Source organism: Rhinolophus sinicus, linkage group LG07, assembly GCF_036562045.2.
Source record: "Rhinolophus sinicus isolate RSC01 linkage group LG07, ASM3656204v1, whole genome shotgun sequence".
Classification (NCBI taxonomy): domain Eukaryota; kingdom Metazoa; phylum Chordata; class Mammalia; order Chiroptera; family Rhinolophidae; genus Rhinolophus; species Rhinolophus sinicus.
In genome coordinates, this window is record NC_133757.1 from 99,596,375 (window position 1) to 99,616,683 (window position 20,309).

A 20,309-nucleotide genomic window follows, 5' to 3' on the forward strand; every position below is an offset into this window, starting at 1 on the left:
AAATGTGCTTAAGTGTTTTAAACAACATTCATAAATTCCTATAAATTCAATATACTTGACTTTCTTGTCATGTACTTCAAATGCCTAATTTGGCAATTTATGACCTCAACAAGCAAAACCTTCCCAAGTAATTGACACAATTTCTTATAAATCTAACATAAAAATTTAAATAGAGGAAATTTCAAGTGTTCTTCAATATTCCAGCATTGTTTTCAAATTTAGTCAAATTCTCCCACACCTTTCAACTTGAAATCAGGCGTCTAAAAATCAACTGCATATTTTAAGTTGGAGTAATAAACTGGCCTGTCAAATAAGCTAAAATGTCACATATTCTGACACTTTAAACACCGAATACATAGATTATCTCTAACTATAACCACAAAGTATTGAGAGTATGAATTTTATTTCATTCTAAACTTTCCTACAGTTGAAAACGATTTCACCCATTTATGAAATCCCAGTCTAAGGTGTCAAGGCTGAATTCTCTAGTTACAGAGCAACGTCAAGTTCTACCTGACATATCTTGGTGCAGAAGAAAATGTTTTCAAAGGGGGTAATGAACTATTTTTAAAAAGTAGTTAAATATTCAATTTTTTTCAATTTTTAATTTAACATATAAATCTGGTGTCCATGCTAATTGAATAGGCTGAGTAAATGGAGCATGAACAGAATGTCACTACTATCTTTTAAAAAAATTTTTAAAAAATGTTTTCAATTACAGTTGGCGTAGAATATTACATTAGTTTCAAGTGTGCAACATAGTGAGAGACATTTATATAACTTACAAAATGTCAAAGAGTTCTGCCTGTGTTTTCTTCTAGGATTTTTATGGTTTCAGATCTTACGTTTAAGTCTTTAATCCATTTTGAGTTTATTCTTGTATATGGTATAAGAAAGTGATACAGGTTCATTCTTTTGCATGCATTTGTTCAGTTTCCCCAACACCATTTATTGAAGAGACTGTCTTTACCCCCCTTGTATATTCTTGCCTCCTTTGTCATAGATTAATTGACCATATAGGCATGGGTTTATTTCTGGGTTCTCTATTCTGTTCCATTGAGTTATGTGTCTGTTTTTATGCCAGTGCCATGCTGTTTTGATTCCTATAGCCTTATAGTACAGTTTGATATCAGGTAGCATGATACCTCAAACATTGTTCTTCTTTCTCAAGATTGTTTTGGTTATTCAGAGTCTTTTGTGGCTTCATATAAATTTTAGGTTTATTTATTCCAATTCTGTGAAAAATGCCATTGGTATTTTATAGGGATTGCACTGAGACTGTAGATCCCTTTGGGGAGTATGGACATTTAATGATGTTAATTAGTCCTATCAATGAGCACAGCATATCCTTCCATTTATTTGTATCTTCTTCAATTCTTTCTTTAATGTCTCATAGTTTTTTGAGTATAAGTCTATTACCTCCTTGGTTAAATTTATTCCTAGGTATTTTATTCTTTTTAATGCAATTGTAAATGGGATTGTTTTAATTTCTTTCTGATAGTTCATTATTGGTGTATAAAAATGCAACCAATTTCTGAATTTTAATTTTGTATCCTGCTACTTTACTGAATTCATTTATTAGTTCTGATAGTTTTATGGTGGATTCCTTAGGGTTTTCTATACATAGTATCATGTCACCTGCAAATAATGACAGTTTTACTTCTTCCTTTCCAATATAGATGCCTTGATTTCTTGTCTTATTGCTGTGGCTAGGACTTCCAGTACCATGTTGATTAAAGTGGTAAAAGTGGATATCCTTGTCTTGTTCCTATTTTAAATAAAAAGCTTGTAGCTTTTCACTATTGAATATAATGTTTTCTGTGGGTTTGTCATAGATAGGCTTTATTATGTTGAGGTATGTTTCCTCTATCCCCAGTTTGCTGAGAGTTTGTGTTTGTTTGTTTTTTTTATCATAAATGGATGTTGGATTTTGCCGAATGCTTTTTTTATATTTATTGATAATGATCATATGATTTTTTATCCTTCTTCTTTTTTTTTAATGTAGTGAATCATGTTAATTGACTTGTGGATATTGAACCAGGCTTGCATGCCAGGAATAAATCCCACTTGATCATGGTCATGATCTTTTTAATGCATTGCTAAATTCAATTTGCTAATGTTGTGTTGAGGATTTTTGCATCTATGTTCATCAGAGATATTGGCCTATAATTTTATTTTTATGCAATGTCTTTGTCTGGTTTTGGTATCAGGGTAATGCTGGCCTTGTAAAATGAGATTGGGAGGTTTCCTGCCTCTTTGATTTTTCAGAATAGTTTGAGAAGGACAGGTATGAATTCTTTTTTTGAATGTTTGGTAAAATTCACCTGTGAAACCATCTGGTCCAGAGCTTTTGTTCATTGGGAGTTTTTTTTTCTTTAATTAAAAAATATTTTTTTATTGGGGAACAGTGTGTTTCTCCAGGGCCCATCAGCTCCAAGTCGTTGTCCTTCAGTCTAGTTGTGGAGGGCGCAGCTCAGCTCCAAGTCCAGTCGCCATTTTCAATCTTAGTTGTGGCGGGACGCAGCCCATCATGCCATGCGGGAATTGAACTGTCAACCTTGTTGAGAGCTCACGCTCTAACCAACTGAGCCATCCAATCGCCCTTCTTGGGAGTTTTTGATTACTGATTTGATTTCGGTAGTAGTTATTGGTCTTTTCAGATTTTCTGTTTCTTTCTGAATCAGGCTTGAAAGATTGTATGTTTCTAGGAATTTATCCATTTCTTCCAGGTTGCCCAATTTGTTGGCATATAATCATTTTCAGTATTTCTTTGTATTTCTGTGTTATCAGTTGTCACTTTTCTTTCATTTCTGATGTTTATTTGGGTTCTTTCTCCCTGTTTTAATGAATGTGGCTGAAGGTTTATCAATTTTGTTTATCTTTGCAAAGAACCAGCTCTTGGTTTCATTGATTTGTTTTTTTTTCTTTAAGACTCTATTTCCGCTCTGATTCTTATTATTTCCGTCCTTCTATGCACTCTGGACTTTGTTCTTCTTTTCCTACTTCCTTTAGGAGTAAGGTTAGATTGTTTGAGATTTTTCTTGTTTCTTGAGAGACACCTGTATTGCCCTGTATTTCCCTCTTGGAACTACTTCAGCTGTGTCCCGTAGATTTTGGGTCATTGTGTTTTTGTTTTCACTTGTCTCAATGTATCTTTTGATTTCTTCCTTGACCTTGTTAATCCAATCATTGTTTAGTAATAATGTTATTTAACCTCCACATTTTTGTGTATTTTTCAGTTTTCTTTTTGTAACTGATTTCTAGTTTCATATTTCTGTGATCAGAGAAGATGCTTGGTATGATTTTAGTCTTCTTAAATTTACTGAGACTTGTTTTGTGGCCTAACATGTGGTCTATCCTGGAAAATGTTCCATGTGCACTTGAAAATAATGTATATTCTGCTTTTGGGTGAAATGTCCTAAAAATATCAATTAAGTCTTTCTGATGTAATGTGTCATTTAAGGCCAATGATGTCAATGGTATGTTAAAATCTTCCAGTATAATTGTCAATTCATTACTACTGTGAATCTCTCCCTTTATGTCTGTCAATATTTGCTTTGTATATTTAGGTGTTCCTACATTGGGTGCATAGATATTTACAAGAGTTATATTCTCTTGGATTGATTGCTTTATCATTATGAAATGCTCTTCTTGTGTTTTGTCTGATATAAGTATTGCTACTTTTTTTATTTTCCATTTGCATGAATTGTCTTTTTCCGTCTCTTTACTTTCAGTCTCTGTGTATCTTTCAATCTGAAGTAGGTCTCTTGAAGGCAGCATGTGTATGGATATTTTTTTCTTTTATCCATTCAGCCACCCTATGTCTTTTGATTAGATCATTTAGCCATTTGCATTTAAAGTAATTATTGATAGATATGTAGTTATTGCCATTTTATTAATTGTTATCTGATAGTTTTTGTAATTCTTCTCTGTTCCTTTCTTATTCTCTTTCTCTCTTGTATGTTGATGACTTTCTGTAGTGTCATGTTTGGATTCCTTTGTCTTTATTTGTTGTATATCTCTTGTAAATTTTTGGTTTGTGCTTACCATGTCCTTCACATGTACCAAGCTATGTTTATAGCTGTCTATTTTAAGTTGATGGTCACTTAAGTTTGAACACATTCTAAAATTACTACAATTTTTACTTACCCCTTCCACATTTGTTTTTATCATTATTTTTCACTTTGTGTATGTGTATCCCTTAATTTATTGTTGTAATTACACACACTCTTCCTAGTTTTGCCTTTTAACCTCTGTACTAGCTTTATAGTTGACTGAGCCACTACTTTTATTATGTGTTTACCTGTGTCAGTGAGAATCTTTTTCTTTCCTATATTTTCTTATTCATGTTTTTGATCATTTCTTTCTATAGAAGTCCTTTTTAACATTTTTTGTAAGGCTGGATAAGTGGTGATGAACTCCTTCAATTTTTTCTTGTCTGGGAAACTATATCTCTTTCGATTCTAAATGTTAGCCTTGCTGGGTACAGTAATTATTGGTTGTAGGTCCCTGCTTCTCATCACTTTGTATATTTCATGCCAGTCCTTTCTCGCCTGCAAATTTCTGTTGAAAAATCAACTGAAGTCTTATGGGAACTCCCTTACACATAACTAACTGCTTTCTCTTGCTGCTTTTAAGACTCTTTTTGTATTATATTTAACCTTTGGCATTTTAATTATGATGCATCTTCGTGTGGGCCTCTTTGGGTTCATCTTGTTTGGAACTCTCTGTGCTTCCTGGACTTGTATATCTATTTCCTTCACCAGGTTAAGGAGTTTTCCATCATTATTTCTTCAAATAGGTTTTCAGTTCCTTGCTCTCTCTTTTCCTTTTGGTACCCCTATGATGTGAATGCTTTTATGCTTGATGTTGTCCCAGAGGGCCCTTAAACGATTCTAATTTTTTAAATTCTTTTTTCTTTTTGCTCTTCTGATTGTGTGTTTTCTGCTACACTGTCTTCTAGATCATTGATTCAATCCTCTGTTTCATCTGATCAACTGTTGATTTTCTCTAATGTAGTCTTCATTTCAGTTATTGTATTCTTCATTTTTCACTGGTTCTTTTTTATGGTTTCTATCTCTTTTTGAGGTTCTCCCTGAATTCATCTATTCTTAATTTGAGCATCCTTATAATCAGTGTTTTAAACTCTGTTTCTGGCAGATTGCTTCTTACCACTTATTTGTTTTTCTGGTGTTTTGTCCTGTTCTTTCATTTCAGACTTTTTTATTTGTCTTCTCATTTTGGCTGACACTCTGTGTTTGTTTCTGTGTAGTAGATAGATCTGCTACGTCTTCCAGTCTTGGCAGAGTGGCCTTGTGTAGTAGGTTTCCTGTGAGGTCCAGTAGTGCAGTCTATCTTCACCTGAGCCAGGTGCTCCAGGAGTGCACTTTGTGTGAGCTGTCTGTACCCTCCTATTGTAGTTGAGCCTTGATTGTTGTTGGCATGTCAGTGGGTGGAACTAATCCTCAGGCTGACTGGCTGTGAAGGTTGGCTGTGACTACAGAGGACTAGATTTTGGGCGGTGGGGACTGACTCCACAGAGCAGGAGCCACTTTAGCAGAGTTCTGGTGCCAGCCAAGTCCACCTTTCTAGTGTGTCATTTGTGGAGCTGGTTGGGTGGTGTTCTGGTGTGGTCTGAAGTTGGCCTCCAGGTGTGTTAGTTCTGAAGGCTCTTTTTTCCAGTGTAGGCCAAGGTCCACCATTTGTGCCCAGCTTGGGCCAGCCTGGTGAGAGCTACAAAGTGATATGCAGTTGGTTGCTGCTTGTACTGGACTTGGAGGCTCTTGGGAGAGGCTATGCTATGAACTGAGGCTGGCTGCTAGTAGTGTTGGGCTTGAGACCATTTCTGGGCACCACAATATAAGCTGAGGCCAGATACCACTTGTGCTAGGTTTGTGGCTGCTTACTTGAAGCTACGTTCCAAGGCAACACTGGCTGCAGCTGATGACAGGCTTGGGGCCACCTGATGGAAGTTACAATTCAAGTTAAGACCAGTCACCACTTGTACTAGGCTTGGGGCCTTTTAGCAAGAGGTACAGGGCATGCTAAGGTCAATCACTGCTTTTTGGGGATTTGTGGACTTTTGAGAGATTTTAGGAAAGTCTGTAGCACCAGCTGAGGTAGGCTGCTTGTGTGGAGGAGCCACTGGAAGAGGTTTGGTTAGACACATAGGTTGGGTGGGACAGGTCTCAGGGAATCACTAGAGTGGGATGAACATTGTTTGCCAGCTTAATGGAGACTCAGATTGGCACCTGCTTGCACTGTGCTTGCTGGGTGGGGGGAGGGCTCAACAAAGGAATAATAGTGCCCATTAGCAATTCCATCTCTGGAAAGAGCTGTTCCAACCTCTTCCCCTCCAGCCTTTGCCCTGAAGCTGGTCAATTTAGTTCCTCCCTGTATGTCCCTGGCATTTTTTGAGCTGCTACCTCTCTGCTGGAACCCAGAGCGAGTGAGTTTGTGAATGAGTGAGCCCTTTAAGACCTGTAGCACCTAGGTCTCCAGCAGCATTCTGTCTCACTCAGATGGAATCCCGGTGTTTTCATAGCCAGATGTTATAGGGACTCCTCTTCCAGGTACTGGAACCGGGACCCGTCACTCCTCTGGGGGGACCGTTACAGGCTAGACACTCCTCCTGATTCTTAATCACCACACATGGGTGTGGAACAAGCCCATTTCACATCTCAAACCCCTCCTACCAGTTTCATACGGCTTCTTCTTTATATCCTTAGGACTTCTGTTCAGCTAGTATTTAGGTGGTTCTCAATGATGGTTGTTCTATAATTTAGTTGTAATTTTGATGTGGTTGTGGGAGGATGTGAACACAGCATTTACCTGTTCTACCATTTTGACAAGAAACCCTGTCACTATTATCTTGAAGGAGCCCAGCTGAGGGGAGGTTCTCAGGGGTCTCCCATGACCTTTATGACCTCTCTTAGGTAATAAGATGTCCTTCCTTAGCCCTCATCTTTGAGGGCTAAGATGACCCTCAACACAATCTCAATTCAAAAATTAGAGTGTCCCATCTCATATAATATACACACTTCAAAGGAGTGACCTCTGCCGTCTCTGCACTGGGGGAGAACTACAGTGGTGTGGGTTTCAGCACTTCCTCCCCACTCCCTGCAGGATGAAGGGCTGGGTCTAGAGACAAGTCAGGGTGGGGAGGAGTTTTAATAGAATGGGCCTCTCCTAAGCTGGCTTTGCACTCTCTGGGCTGGCAGAGGGTTAGGCTGACTCGGGGCAGAAGGTCCTGCATCTCTGTTCCAGTTGGCTTCTTGCCCCTTCTGTAGCCCTTGGAATGTGAGGTGCTTTTAGTTTCTCCTGGCTGAGAACTATTTTCCCCTCTAGGAAGCCCTTTTTGGACAAGCCCTAGACACCCCATGCTGGCTTCCTGTCCTGTGTTGCTCACCTCTGTTCCCTGGGACCACTTGAACACCTGTGTCCAGATAAATCCTGGGAGTGTACGTCCTTCACTTGTCACCCTCCGCTTCCCCATTCCTCTCACTCTCCCTGGAGGGGATGTCAGAACCTTCCAGATTTCCCTGGAGGGAGATACTGTGCCCTTGCAGGAGGGGCACCCAGCTATCTCTCAGAGGGCCCTGTTGAAGCCTTATTCAGGTAGGGGCAACCCTCCATCCATCCTCTTTGAGGAAATAGGTGTTTTTTTGTTTTTTTTTTAATCCTTTTCCAAAATCTTCTCTTAATCTCCAGTCTGACTATTTACACTCCTGATTGGGATGAGAGGTTTAAGATCAGTGTAAAGATCTCCAGCCATCTGAGTTCTGATCCCTCACTTGGATATGTCCCTTCTCAGGCCTCTGCTGGAGCTTTCATTTCACCTTTTATTATACGCACCAATTCAGTGGGCAATGTCGGGAAACTGTTAGTTTATTTGTGTATTTATTTATTTTCACCACTGCCTTCACATGATTCCATCAATCTCCTTCTCTTCCCCCGTCCCCCCCCAGTGACATCTCAGACAGATCCAGGTTTCCCTGTTTTAGCTGTAAGAGCAGTCTCCTTTGCAGGCATTTGAAAGTCCAAACCAGTCTAAGTCAGCTCTGTGATGTCACACCTAGTTCCCGACTTGTGCCCTCCCCTAGCTGGGAGCAAGGGGCCTGGGGTGTCTTCTTTACTCTTGCTCCGTTGTGCCCTGTCACTCTCCTTGCCTCTTTCTGCTGTAGGCTCCTCAAAGGCGTGGGGGGCGCAGGGGGCAAAGAGGAAAGGTAAGGCATTAGGTGACAGGAGGTGCTGCGATAAATGTCTTTACTCTAAATGCTCGAGGTGTATTTCTGGGTTCTGGAAAGACATTTATAAGGACTTCTGCCACAACACTTCTTGCTATCTGGTAGAGGCTCTCCATCTCCCCTCCCATTCTGCATCTAATCTGCATCTAATCTGTCATGCTCTGAAGGTTTTTTCTCCCCCAAATTCATATGTTGAAATCCTACCCCCCAGTGTAATGGTACTAGGAGGTGGGGCCTTTGGGAAGTTATTAGGTCATGAATGTGGAGACCTCATTTAATGGGATTAATACCCTTATAAAAGTAGCCCCAGACAGCTCCCTTGCCCCTTCTGCCATGTGGAGTCACAGTGAGAAGATGGCCGTCTTTGAACCAGGAAGCGGGCTCTCACTAAATGCCAAGTCTGCTAGTACCTTGATCTTGGTCTTCCAGCCTCCAGGACAGTGAGATATATGTTACTGTGGTTTATAAGCTGCCCCCGTCTCTGGTATTTGTAACACAGACGAAGACAGTGTCTTTCTTCTGAGTCTCCTCATTGCTGCAGACACCCTTGTAGGAGGAGTAATTTCAAGATTACTGTGTTCCCTGAGTGCATTGGCTTCACGGGGGTGAGTTCATCCTTGCACGGGTACTCATTGCTGTCTCCTCCCCTCCCCTGCTGGGCCAGCTGTTCCAACTGGCCTCCTGCTTGGGAATTCTCCTTTGGGGCAGATGCCAAGATCCATGATTCACACATATCTCATGACTCCGTTTCTCCCCAAACCCTCTCTGTGAGAGAGGGTGGCCCCTGGTGGCCCCTGGTATGCCCTGGTGGCCCCACCGAGATCAGCCCCATGGGTTTGTACAACTGGAGGGAGACATCAGACTCCCCTTTCCCAGGCACTCCCCATCTTGCTTAGTGGTTCTCTTGGAGACCCCTCAGTTGTCTTGGAAGAGGCCCCTCCCTCCCTCCTCTGCTCCCATGAATTTCCTTCAAAGTGTTCTTCTTTTCCATTTCAGCCTTTTCTTTTTAGGCTGGGGGTGCCTAGCTAGATTGGTTCTGCTCTTGTTTACTGGGTTATTTGTTTTGCTCGAATATATTAAACTCCTATAGTTCATTAAATCCCAGCTCTGTAGAGGTGAAGGCCTTGTCACTGTCAAAATTCTGAAACAACAGGCAGAGAATCATCACATCCTGCTTGACTTACATCATAGTTTATCGTACTTTTGGTTGTTGTTCTTTTTCTTACACCGATTTCACGCATTTCTATTAATCCTTGACCCCTAAGGGCCTTTGAGATTGTAACCCTTGCTCTATACTTTTTTATTTATTTTTTTAAAAAATTGTCTGATCTGACTCTGATAAAGGTGCATTAGTCTCCCATTGCTATTGTGTTTTGTCAGTTTCATTGCATGTCCTGGTTTTGGGGCTTTTGCAAGAAAAGTTACCTGGAACTTGGTAGGAGAGATTGCCAGATGTTCCTGCAATGCAGTGCTGGGCTTGACTATTTACGAGGCATTTCACAAGGCCATAGGGGCAGAGTTTAACTTGGTTGTCATGTAGAGGTGGAAATCAGTTCTGTCCAGAGAATAGATAACCCCAAAGGTTATGGTTTATGGCCCTGTTTAGCATTAACCAGTTTTGTTTCTAACCCATAATCTGTTAAGTTAATATATGCCTATCTAGTTTCTCAACGGTCTTTTGACTGGTTTTAACATCTTTCTGGTTAATATTATTTGTTTGATGAAATCTTTGCCAGCTTTCTTTTCATATTTATTTGCCTGAGAGTCAGAATTTTCACAAAGGTGAAAATTCATAATGGTTGATGACAGTTATGACTTCACTGTGGGTCATCAGCTCCCTCATGATTAAATTTTCTTTTATGGGTTTAATACTTTTAAATATTTTTAAAACTATTAAAGTATTATTTAAAGTATGAAAGCCTCAAATTCAGCTTTGTCTGATGTTAGCATAATAATCCCAGCTTTTGCTTTTGGTTGATATTTAATAAACTATAGGTTAGATACCTGTTCATTTACATCTTTTTGAGTAACTTTGTCTTAAATATTTCATATTCAACATATAATTGGATTTTATTATTTGACTTAATGTGAGTTTGTTCCATTTATGTTTGTTAAAATTACAAGTATATGTTTGGCCTTAGTGCTATTATTAGCTTTTGTCTTTAATACTTCCTTGCAATTTCCCTCTATTTCCTTTATTACTTTACTTTTTAAAAACTATTCTATTTTCCAAAGTAAAATAAAATAGTGCAGAAAAGTTCAAGTACACCGCAAGTTTCCTGGCCTCATGCTTTATGGTCTTTTATGTACTCTCCTCCCTGCTGTTCTTCTTGCACATTGGAAGTTTACAGACTGTTTTTAGTTCTTCTGTTAATGACCATTATAACTTTAACCTCTGTCTCTTGATTTATCAAGTTAAAAATGAAGTTGAATCTATTGGTTCTTGCTATGAGGTATGAGAAAATTAGTGTACTCATATTTAATCTTCCTTTCCTTTGTTCGACTTCCTAATTTTTATTTATAGTTGACTTTATAGTTGTCCCCATTCATTATGATTCTATTACAATTCTCTTATATAGTTCTTTTTTAAACTTTTAAATAACTGAGAAATGTACCATATTTTAGAGTGTATAAAATACAGATGAAATATGAAGAGAAGGAAAATAAACTCATGTTCTTACCTTATCACAACTTGAGAAGAACCCTGTATGTACCTCCACAATCACAATTCCCCATCTCCCATCGCTCCGACTGTACTAATCATCCTTTATGTCTGCTGTCTGTCTGTTTGTACGTAGTTTTATAACTTTACCCAGTTGTGTAAGGACAGGGAGATTTGCGACTGTGAGAGGAAGGCTTCCAGGAGAAGATAATAAGCTGAACAGAGACTGGCCATAGTCTGGTTTCAGGTACCCTGAGACCTCCCAAGTGCTCTTCTGGAGAAGTCATTGAGTAGGCTTATGAACCAGTCTTTGGAAATACAGGACTCCCGTAGTTAGTCATCTGGCAGGACTCGAGTCTGGGACAAGGTACTGGGCCGTCTGGCAGAAACATGACCAGGGACAGGAGGCTGCTCTGTGTTTCCTGCTTCTAATCTCATCACGGTTCACCTCAGAGCTTTTGGGCAGCAGGGCAAGGAGTGGGGAGCACAGCTTTATCAGCACATGGCAAAGACAGATGTGGTACAGATGAGAACCTGGAACAGGCATTCTGGAACCAGGGGCATTCTGGGCTCAGGTTACAAAGAAGGGACAATTGCAGTGGGGATTTGGGGGGACAGTCGACAGCACATCTGTGTCGTGAGTCACCCTGCTTTAATCTGGATCTGTTCTACTCTGCCCTGGGTACAACTGTCATTCTGGAATCTCCGTTCATCATCTGGAGGATTCCCATGTCCTCTTTTTTATGTTGGAGAGCCTTTATCTTGTTTCTAATGGCGTCTTCTTTATTGGGGTTACTCCTTTGCTTTGGAAGAGCATATACCCTGTAGGTTCTTGAGAAGGAGGCCATGGGAATTCCATTTTTTGAGTCTTTAAATATCTGAAAGTCTTTATTCTATACTTACACCTAATTGATAATTTGGCTGAGAATAGAACTTGGAAATTTTTCCCTTCAGAATTTTGAAGGCTTCCTTTCTTGCTTGCTTTCAGTGTTGCTGTAAGTCCAAAACCATTTTGATTCCTGATACTTTGTTTGTATAACTTGTTCTGCAGCCCCATCAAAACTCATGTATCTTTTTTTTGCTCTCCAGTGGTCTGAGATGTCACAGTTCTGTACTTTGGTATGGGTCTGTTGTCAAGCTATCACACTTGAAAATCACAATTCCATTTCAGGCTGGAAATTCATGTCCTTCGGAAGCAGGAAAATGTCTTGAATGGTTTTGTTATGGAGTCCCTTCTATCTTTTCCTCTCTGTTCTATTATTCCGCAACTCCTAATATTCAGCTGTTGGACCTCATGGTTTGGTCTTCCAATTTTCTGAGTTTTTAATTTTAGCTGTGTTTTTTTCCTAGTGTTTTTGTTTACCTTTGTGAATATATGTGTGTATGAGTGTGTGTGTGTGTGTGTGTGTGTGTGTGTGTGTACACATATATATGGAATCTTATTTCATTGATGATATGACATCATCTCGAGGCTACTAATGTTTTATGGAGTATTCTTCTCCAATATATCTGTTTTCTCCAAGTCACTTTCTACTGTTTGTTTTGGATTTTGTCTTCCATGATAGAGGTTTTCCTTAGAAATCTAATAATTCTTGGCTGTCTTCTCATGATTAGAGGAACAAAAAAACTGATAAGAAGCTCTGGGTGTACAGTGGGTGTATTAGTTTGTACAGGCTGCCATAACAAAATACCACAGACTGGGGGCCTTAAGCAATAGAAATTTATTTTCTCATAGTTCTCGAAGTTGGGAAATTTAAGATCAAGATTCTGGCAGAGTTTGGTTCCTGGTGAGGACTTCTTTCTGGCTTGCAGGCGTGTCTTCTCATTGTGTCCTCAACATGGAGAGAGAATGTGTGTTCTCTGTTATCTCTTCTTTATTTTTTCCAGTTTTATTGAGATATAATTGACATACAGCTTGTATAAGTTTAAGATGCACAGTATGATTTGACTTACATATATTATGAAATGATTGCCACAGTATATACAGATACAAAAAGAAAAAAAAATGTTTCTCTTCTTTGTGAGAACACATAGGATCTATGCTCTTAACAACTTTAATATATAACATACAGCAGTGTTAAGTGTAGTGATTATGTTGCACGTTATATTCCTAGTACTTATTTATCTTGTAATTAGAAGTTTGTACCTTTGGACACCTTCATCTCATTCCCCTTCTCCCCACTCCACTTCTGGTAACCACCAATTTTATGTCTTTTTCTATGAGTTTCGTTTCTTTTTTCTTTCTTTTTCAGTTTCCCCATATAAGTGAGATTATAGTGTTTGTCTTTTTCTGTCTGATTTATTTCACTTGGCAGAATGCCCTCAAAATCCATCCATGTTGTTGCAAATGGCAAGATTACCTTCTTTTTTTTTTATGTCTGAACAATATTCCATTGTATAGGGGTCTAATTTCATTGTTTTACACGTGAATATGAATTTTCCTATCACCATTTATTGAAGAGACTGTCTTTTCTCTATTGAATATTCTTGGCACCCATGTTAAATATTACTAGACTGTATATGTATGGGTTTATTTCTGGGTTCTCCATTCTGTTTCATTGGTCTATGTGTCTATTTTTATGCCAGTACCGTGCTGTTTTGATTACTATTGCTTTGTAATATATCTTGAAATCAGGAAATCTGATGACTCCCACTTTGTTCTTCTTTCTCAGGATTGCTTTGGCTATTTAAAGTCATTTGTGGTTCCATATAAATTTTAGAATTGTTTTTTCTACTTTTGTAAAAATGCCATTGTAATCTTGGTAAGGATTGCGTTGAATCTGTAGATAGCTTTGGGTAGTAGAGCTATTTTAACAATATTAATTCTTCCAATCCATGAGTACCTTTCTATTTATTTGTATCTTCTTTGATTTCTGTCATCCGTGTCTTATAGTTTTCAGTGTAGAGATCTTTCACCTCTTTGGTTCAATCTATTTCTAAGTATTTTATAGTTTTTGGTGCTGTTGTAAATGGAATGGTTTTCTTCATTTTCAGATAATTCACTATTAGTGTACAGTAAGTCCTCCACTAACGTCATTAGTCGGTTCTGTGACTTTAGTGAAATGACATATAATGAAACCAATTTTACCATAGGCTAATGGTGACGTAAACACGAGTTAAGTTCCTATGGTATCTCATCAATGTTATAACAAAACAGTATTGAATGAAGTGACGTATTCAAAGACCTGCTGTGTAGAACTACTGAGTGTTAATTTTGTATCCTGCAACTTTACTGAATTCATTGATTATATCTAACAGTTTTTTGGAGTCTTTAGGATTTTCTCTATATAAAATCATGTCATATGCAAATCGAGACAATTTTACTTCTTCCTTTCCCATTCTGATTCCTGCTTCCTACCTGATTGCTCTGGTTAGAACTTCCAGTACTAATTGTATGTGGAATAGGGGTAGTGGGAGTGCACCCTCGTCCCTTGTCTTTTTCCTGGTCTTAGAGGAAAAGCGTTCACCCTTCCACCACTGAGTATAACATTAGCTGTGGGCTTGTCAACATATGGTCGTTATTATGTTTAGGGACTTTCCTTCTAAACCTAGTTAAGTATTTTAACCATGAACAGATGTTAAATTTTGTCCCATGCTTTTTCCGCATTTATAGAGATGATCACATGATTTTTTTCTTTCATTCTGTTTATGTCGTGTATCTCATTGATTTGCATATTTTGAACCATCCTTTCATGCCAGGGATAAATCCCACTTGATCATGGTGTATGACCTTTTTACTGTGCTGCTAAATTCAGTTTGCTAGTTATTGTATTGAGAATTTTTACATCTATCTTAATCAGGGATATTGGCCTGTAGTTTCTTTTCTTGTAGTGTCCTTTCCTAGCTTTGGTATCAGGGTAATGACAGTCTCATAAAATGAGTTTGGGAGTGTTCCTGCTCTTTGATTTTGGAAGAGTTTGAGAAGCATTGGCATTAATTCTTTAAATGTTTGGTAAAATTCACCAATCAAGCCATTTAGTCCTGGGTTTTTATTCATTGGGAGATTTTTGATTTCTGATTCAATCTTCTTACTACTAATTCGTCTGTTCAGATTTTCTATTTCTTCCTGATTCAGTATTAGTAGGTTGTAGGTTTCTAAGAATTTTGCCATTTCTTCTAGGTTGTCCAGTCTGTTGATGTATAGTTGTTCTTAGTAGCCTCTTACGATTATTTTGTATTTCTATGGTATCAATTTTATTGTCTTTTTTATTTATAATTTTGTTGATATTTTTTCCTTGGTTAATCTAGCTAAATGTCAATTTTGTTTTTTTCAAAGGCCAAACTCTTAGTTTTATTAATCTTTCCAATTGCTTTTCTGTTCTCTATTTCATTTATTTCTGCTCTTTATTATTTCCTTCTTTCTGCTGACTTTGGGTTCAGTTTATTCATCTTTTTCTAGCTCCTTAAAATTAGGTTTAAGATTAGAATTAGGTTGTTTGAGATATTTTTTGTCTCAAAATGTAGTGTTCATTGCTATGAACTTCCTGCTTAGAATTGCTTTTGCTACATCCCATAAGTTTTGGTATGTTGTTTCCATTTGTGTTTGTCTCAAAATTTCTCCTTTAATTTCTTCTTTGATCCATTGCTTGTTGAGGAGAATGTTGTTCAATTTCCATGTTTCTATGTATGTTCCAGTTTTCTTGTTATTGATTTCTAGTTTCACACCACTGTGGTCATAGAAGATACTTGGTATTACTTCAGTCTTCTTGAATTTGCTAAGACGTGTTTTGTGGCCCAACATATGGTCATTCCAAGAAAACAGTCCACGTCCACTTGAGAAGAATGTGTCTTCTGTTGTTGGATAGAATGTCCTGATATTTCATAATCCTTACACTGGTATCTACACATTTGAGTAAGTGATCTCCTCTTCCAGACTTTGTAAGTTCCCTCTGGCAGACGCAGTTCTTCACCAGTCAGCTCAGTGTCTGCTAGTCATGTCCTTGGGCAGGGAGGGCTTGATGGCAGGGTCCATTTGGCGGCAAGGCCACTATCTGAGCTCTCAGGGTAGAGAGAGGGTTGTTGCTGGCTGGCTGAAGACAGATAGGCTTGGTTCCCTGCCCAAGGCTTGGTTCCCTGCTGGCTTGGTTCCCTGCCCAAGCAAACCTGTAGCATGAGGTCTGCAGTTGCCTGAGTTCTCTGGTCAGGCTTACTAGACGGTCAGGACTCCCCAGCTGTCAAATGCTTTTTCTGTGTTTATAGAGTTTATACAATACTCAGCAGTAGGTAGGGCTGTGAATTAGCTTCCCTGCCCTGGTGAGGCAGCAGGGCAGTCCTTAGGGCCTGCCAAGTTCATTGTATGGGGACCAGAATCAGGCAATACTGTGCACTGAATTCCCTGGCCAGTCGGGGCCACTGGGTTTGTTCTTCAGATGGGAAAAGCCACGGACTGTGCTCTCTGTTCAGGTGCCTCTGTAAGCAGTGCCGTTGGATGCGCTATGCAGCTTCCCTTGTGTTCTCGTTGGATTCCCTGGGAGGGAGGCTGAAGGCTGTATTGAGCAATGGGCAGAGCTGTAAGTCAGTTTCCCTGCCAGGGCTGAATGGAAGCACCAGCTCCAAAACCAACAAGGCTCTTTGTGGTCTTGACTCAGGCTGGCCCATGCCCCAAGTTCCCTGGACAAATAGTGCCACTGGCTTTGCTCTGCAATGATCAGCTCTGCCTGCCATAATCTGCTTGAGTGTTGTTGGGCTCTGCAGCCTCCAGATGTTCTGGCCAGGCTTTCTGTTCAAGCAGGGCTGGGAGCTCTGTTCAGTGGTGAGCTGGGCTGTGGCTCAGCTCCCCTGCCAGGATGAAATGGGAGGGCCCGCTCCAAGCAGACTCCCAGGCGGTATGCTGAGCTGGCTGTGTGCTTGGGAGGGGCCAGGAGCTACTCAGCAGCAGGTGGGGCTATTAATTAGCTCTCCTGCCTGGGCAAAGCAGCGAAAACCTCCAAGCCTGTCAAGGCTTTCTGTTTGTGGTCCTGACTCAAGCTGACGTGTTCCCCAAGTTCCCTGGCTGCATGGTGCCAGTGACTTTGCACTGTGGACAATCAGCTCTGCCTGCTGTACCTTCTGCTTGAGTTTCGCTGGGCTAAGCAGCTTCTAGGTGTCCCAGTGAGGCTTTCTGGTTGGGAGACACATTCAGCAGTGAACCAGACTATGACTCAGCTCCCCTGCTTGGGTGGGGGGCAGACCAGGTTCCAGAGCTGGAAAAGCTGTTTGAGTACCTAGACCAGGCAGGCCTCCTTCCCACTGAGTTCCCTGGTCAGACTATGCTGCTCCCTTGGCTCTGCAAATGAGCAAAGAGGCTGCAGTGGTTGGGACTACTACCTGGGCACTGCAGGTAGGAATTGCAAGATCTGAGTGCTGGTTGTTGCAAGCCCTTCTCCAATTCTCCATCACGATCAGATTCTCAGTGCTCAAGTCCCACAGACTCCCCTGTAATCCCTGTGGGGCAAGACCAGAGTGGGGGGCTCCCATGGAGTGACCCACAATGCTGGGGGAGGCTCTCTCTTCCCATTGGAGGAGCCATAGGCTTGGGGGAGACCGCTGGGCTGTTGCTGCACTGGCCTGGGCGAGGCACCATGTCATCTGTGCAAAGCTGCTCCTCTTACCCTTCAGGTGCCATCTGTCTGGGTGTCCGGTGCAGGGGTACTCCAACCTACCCCTCATGCTCTAGGATTCTCTCAGGGATGTTGGCACGTTGGACAAGAATAGTTAGTTGTTCCTGTGATGGGAAGCAATGTCAGGAGGGCCTGTGTCACCATCTTGGTGACGTCCCTCTCCTTTGTTGTCTCTTCTTATAAGGACACTAATATTATTGGGCAAGGCTCCCCCTGGTGACCTCACTTTACTTTCAAAAAGGCCCTACCTCCAAATACAGTCACACTGGGGGATGGGGCTTCAATATATGAATTTGGGGGGTGGAGGGAAGACATTCCCCAACAGGGGTGCTCACTGATTTTGATGTGGAGTGGCCATTTGGGTTGTTTCTTGAGAAACTCTCTATGACAGTGTCTTTGGGTCTTTCTTCTAGGGCTGGTTAAATTCTCCATAAGAGCCTTTCCATTTCTGGCCTGTAGGGAAACGTTCAGCAGCCAGCATTCTGAAAATGGACTTGGGGAAGACGATTTAAGTCTCAGGACTCGCTACTTGGTATGCATCGGCTCACGTAATCATCCTGTTCTCAGTTCTATTACCCGACCTTCAACTCTGTCTAGATTTCTCTCATCCAAAGGTCCTCCCGACTATTGTGAGGTGGGAACTGAGCAACTGCTTAATGGAGGGAATGAGTATGGAGCCCTGGGGACCTAATAGCTGCCGAACAACGTTCGTCAGACCTGGTTTTGGCCTCTTCCCTTGCTCTCCAGTGTATGGTGCTTTCAGTTCCTGTGGCTTTGGCAGTTTCTGTGGCATACATCGTGGCAGCGGTGAACTCTCTCCACTGACCAGTCTCACCGGCTCAGGGAGCTACTACTGCCCACCTGCTGTATGGCTGCTACCGTCGTATCACTTTTCTCTTCTTGTCTCTTTTGTTCTTCCCGTTCTTGTGACATTTTTGATGTGCATTTAATCAGTCCTCTGTTTCAACCCAGAAGCTGTCCTTCTTTTCTATAAGACTGACTTCCAGTTACTTGTTTCAGTTCTCTATTTAAAACGGATTGGTTACTTATTTCCATATTGTCCCTCTTCTCAAGCTCCTTATTTGGGTGTATATCTTGGCTGTATTCCTTCATCAGGTCGTTTTCAAAAGAAGAGCTCATTGCCAGTTGTGCCAAGAAGTGGTTGAGGCAGGTGGGGGGGAGGCCAAACAGTATCTGCTAGACAGATATAATTTCAAAAAAATAAATCCTTTTCCAATGCAATCACTAGCCTGAAACGCTTTGCTTTAGATATTCTCAAACTACCACTCCTCATGGGCATTAGTCTTTGAATCTTTCCACGTTTGCGAACGTCAGTTTGTTGCCGTTGTACAACCAAGCTTTGGGGCCTTGGTGAATTCACTTATGTGTCTTGAACCTCGGTTTCTCATTTAAATGCAGACTAATTCCTACCTCAGAGGACTGTTGTGAGGGCAATACAGGCCTGTCTGCTCAACAGGTATTATTTACCATGCTTCCCCCCTTTCCCCAGTGTTCCTTCCTTTCCTCTTCTTCAGGTAAACGTCAATGACTCTTTTGCTGCCCCAACACCCCAAACACACAGGGGGCCGAGACCCCAGCGCTTGCAAAGCTAGACAGAGGCAGAAGCAAGCCTCGAGCCCAGGCAGCTGGGGTAGCAGCGACTGTCACTTTTCTTGGCGCTCACATTTGCTAACCTCACAGACAAGAACGGCTCTGAGATGAGAGGATAACCTTCTGTGCAGGCTTCAGCTGGCAGAGAAATCTGTCTTGAAGCAGTAACTCTATCAGGGGAGAAAATACAAGGTACACTCACCTCTAACCTCAATAAAAGCATGTTCACGCTCCAGTACCTTTCAGTGAACTGGCAGCTTGACATTTTGTATGATGGGACTTGTGATCAAATGTGCCCTTGCCTTTTGCAAGAAAAAGGCCAAGTATCAGACAGATCTGCTTCTCCCCCACCTCCTGGAAGGTGGGTTACGAATGAAGGACTGAAAGACATGGGGGTGAAGAACTAAACGGAGGGACACTGAGGAAGCCTGCTGTGGATGAGTGAATGCTTGTAGACAAAAATTTAAAGAAGCAAATCTTGGTATTGAGTCAATGTGTGCAGCCCCCATGCTTAGGACACGATTCTAGCTAGTGTGACGATGAGAATACAAAAGGAGACATGAAAGAGTCAATTGTGGCATCTCAGACGATGGAAGACTAGGTAGCCATTAAAAAGGATGAAGTAGTTCTGTGTGCACTGACGTGGGGAGATGCTCACAATTCCTTTTTGTCTAGTAAAAAAGTTACAAAGCAACACACACAGTGTGACCGTTTTATGTGAAACTGATCGTGTGTTTGTGTTGGCGGAGAGACAGACGGAAGGACGTTCACCTCAGTGCTTGCTTAGCACATCTGTCTCTGATGGCGGGCTTTCAAGTTATCTTGTGCTTTTCTGTTTTACTTCAGTTGATTTCAATAATGAGCAGATATAATTTTTAGAACCAAAAAAAGCCATTTTCATTTAAACAAAAAAAAAGCAGACTCTTTGCTTTGCATCCTCTCTTGATGAAACTATTGACTTCCACTCCCTGCAACTGTACAAACTGAGAGAGAGGACTTTCCTCCCAGGTTCTGTGTCGTAACGGGGAAATAATATGAAAGCACAGATTTACTGCTCATTACCTGTTAGGAGCCTCATTAAACATAAGCTGACGGAAAACATTTTCCCCCTTCAAAAAGGAAGCATGAGGTAGAGTGGAGTGAGAAAGCCTGCGTCACTGACTCAGGTATGACTCCTAAATCCACTTAGTA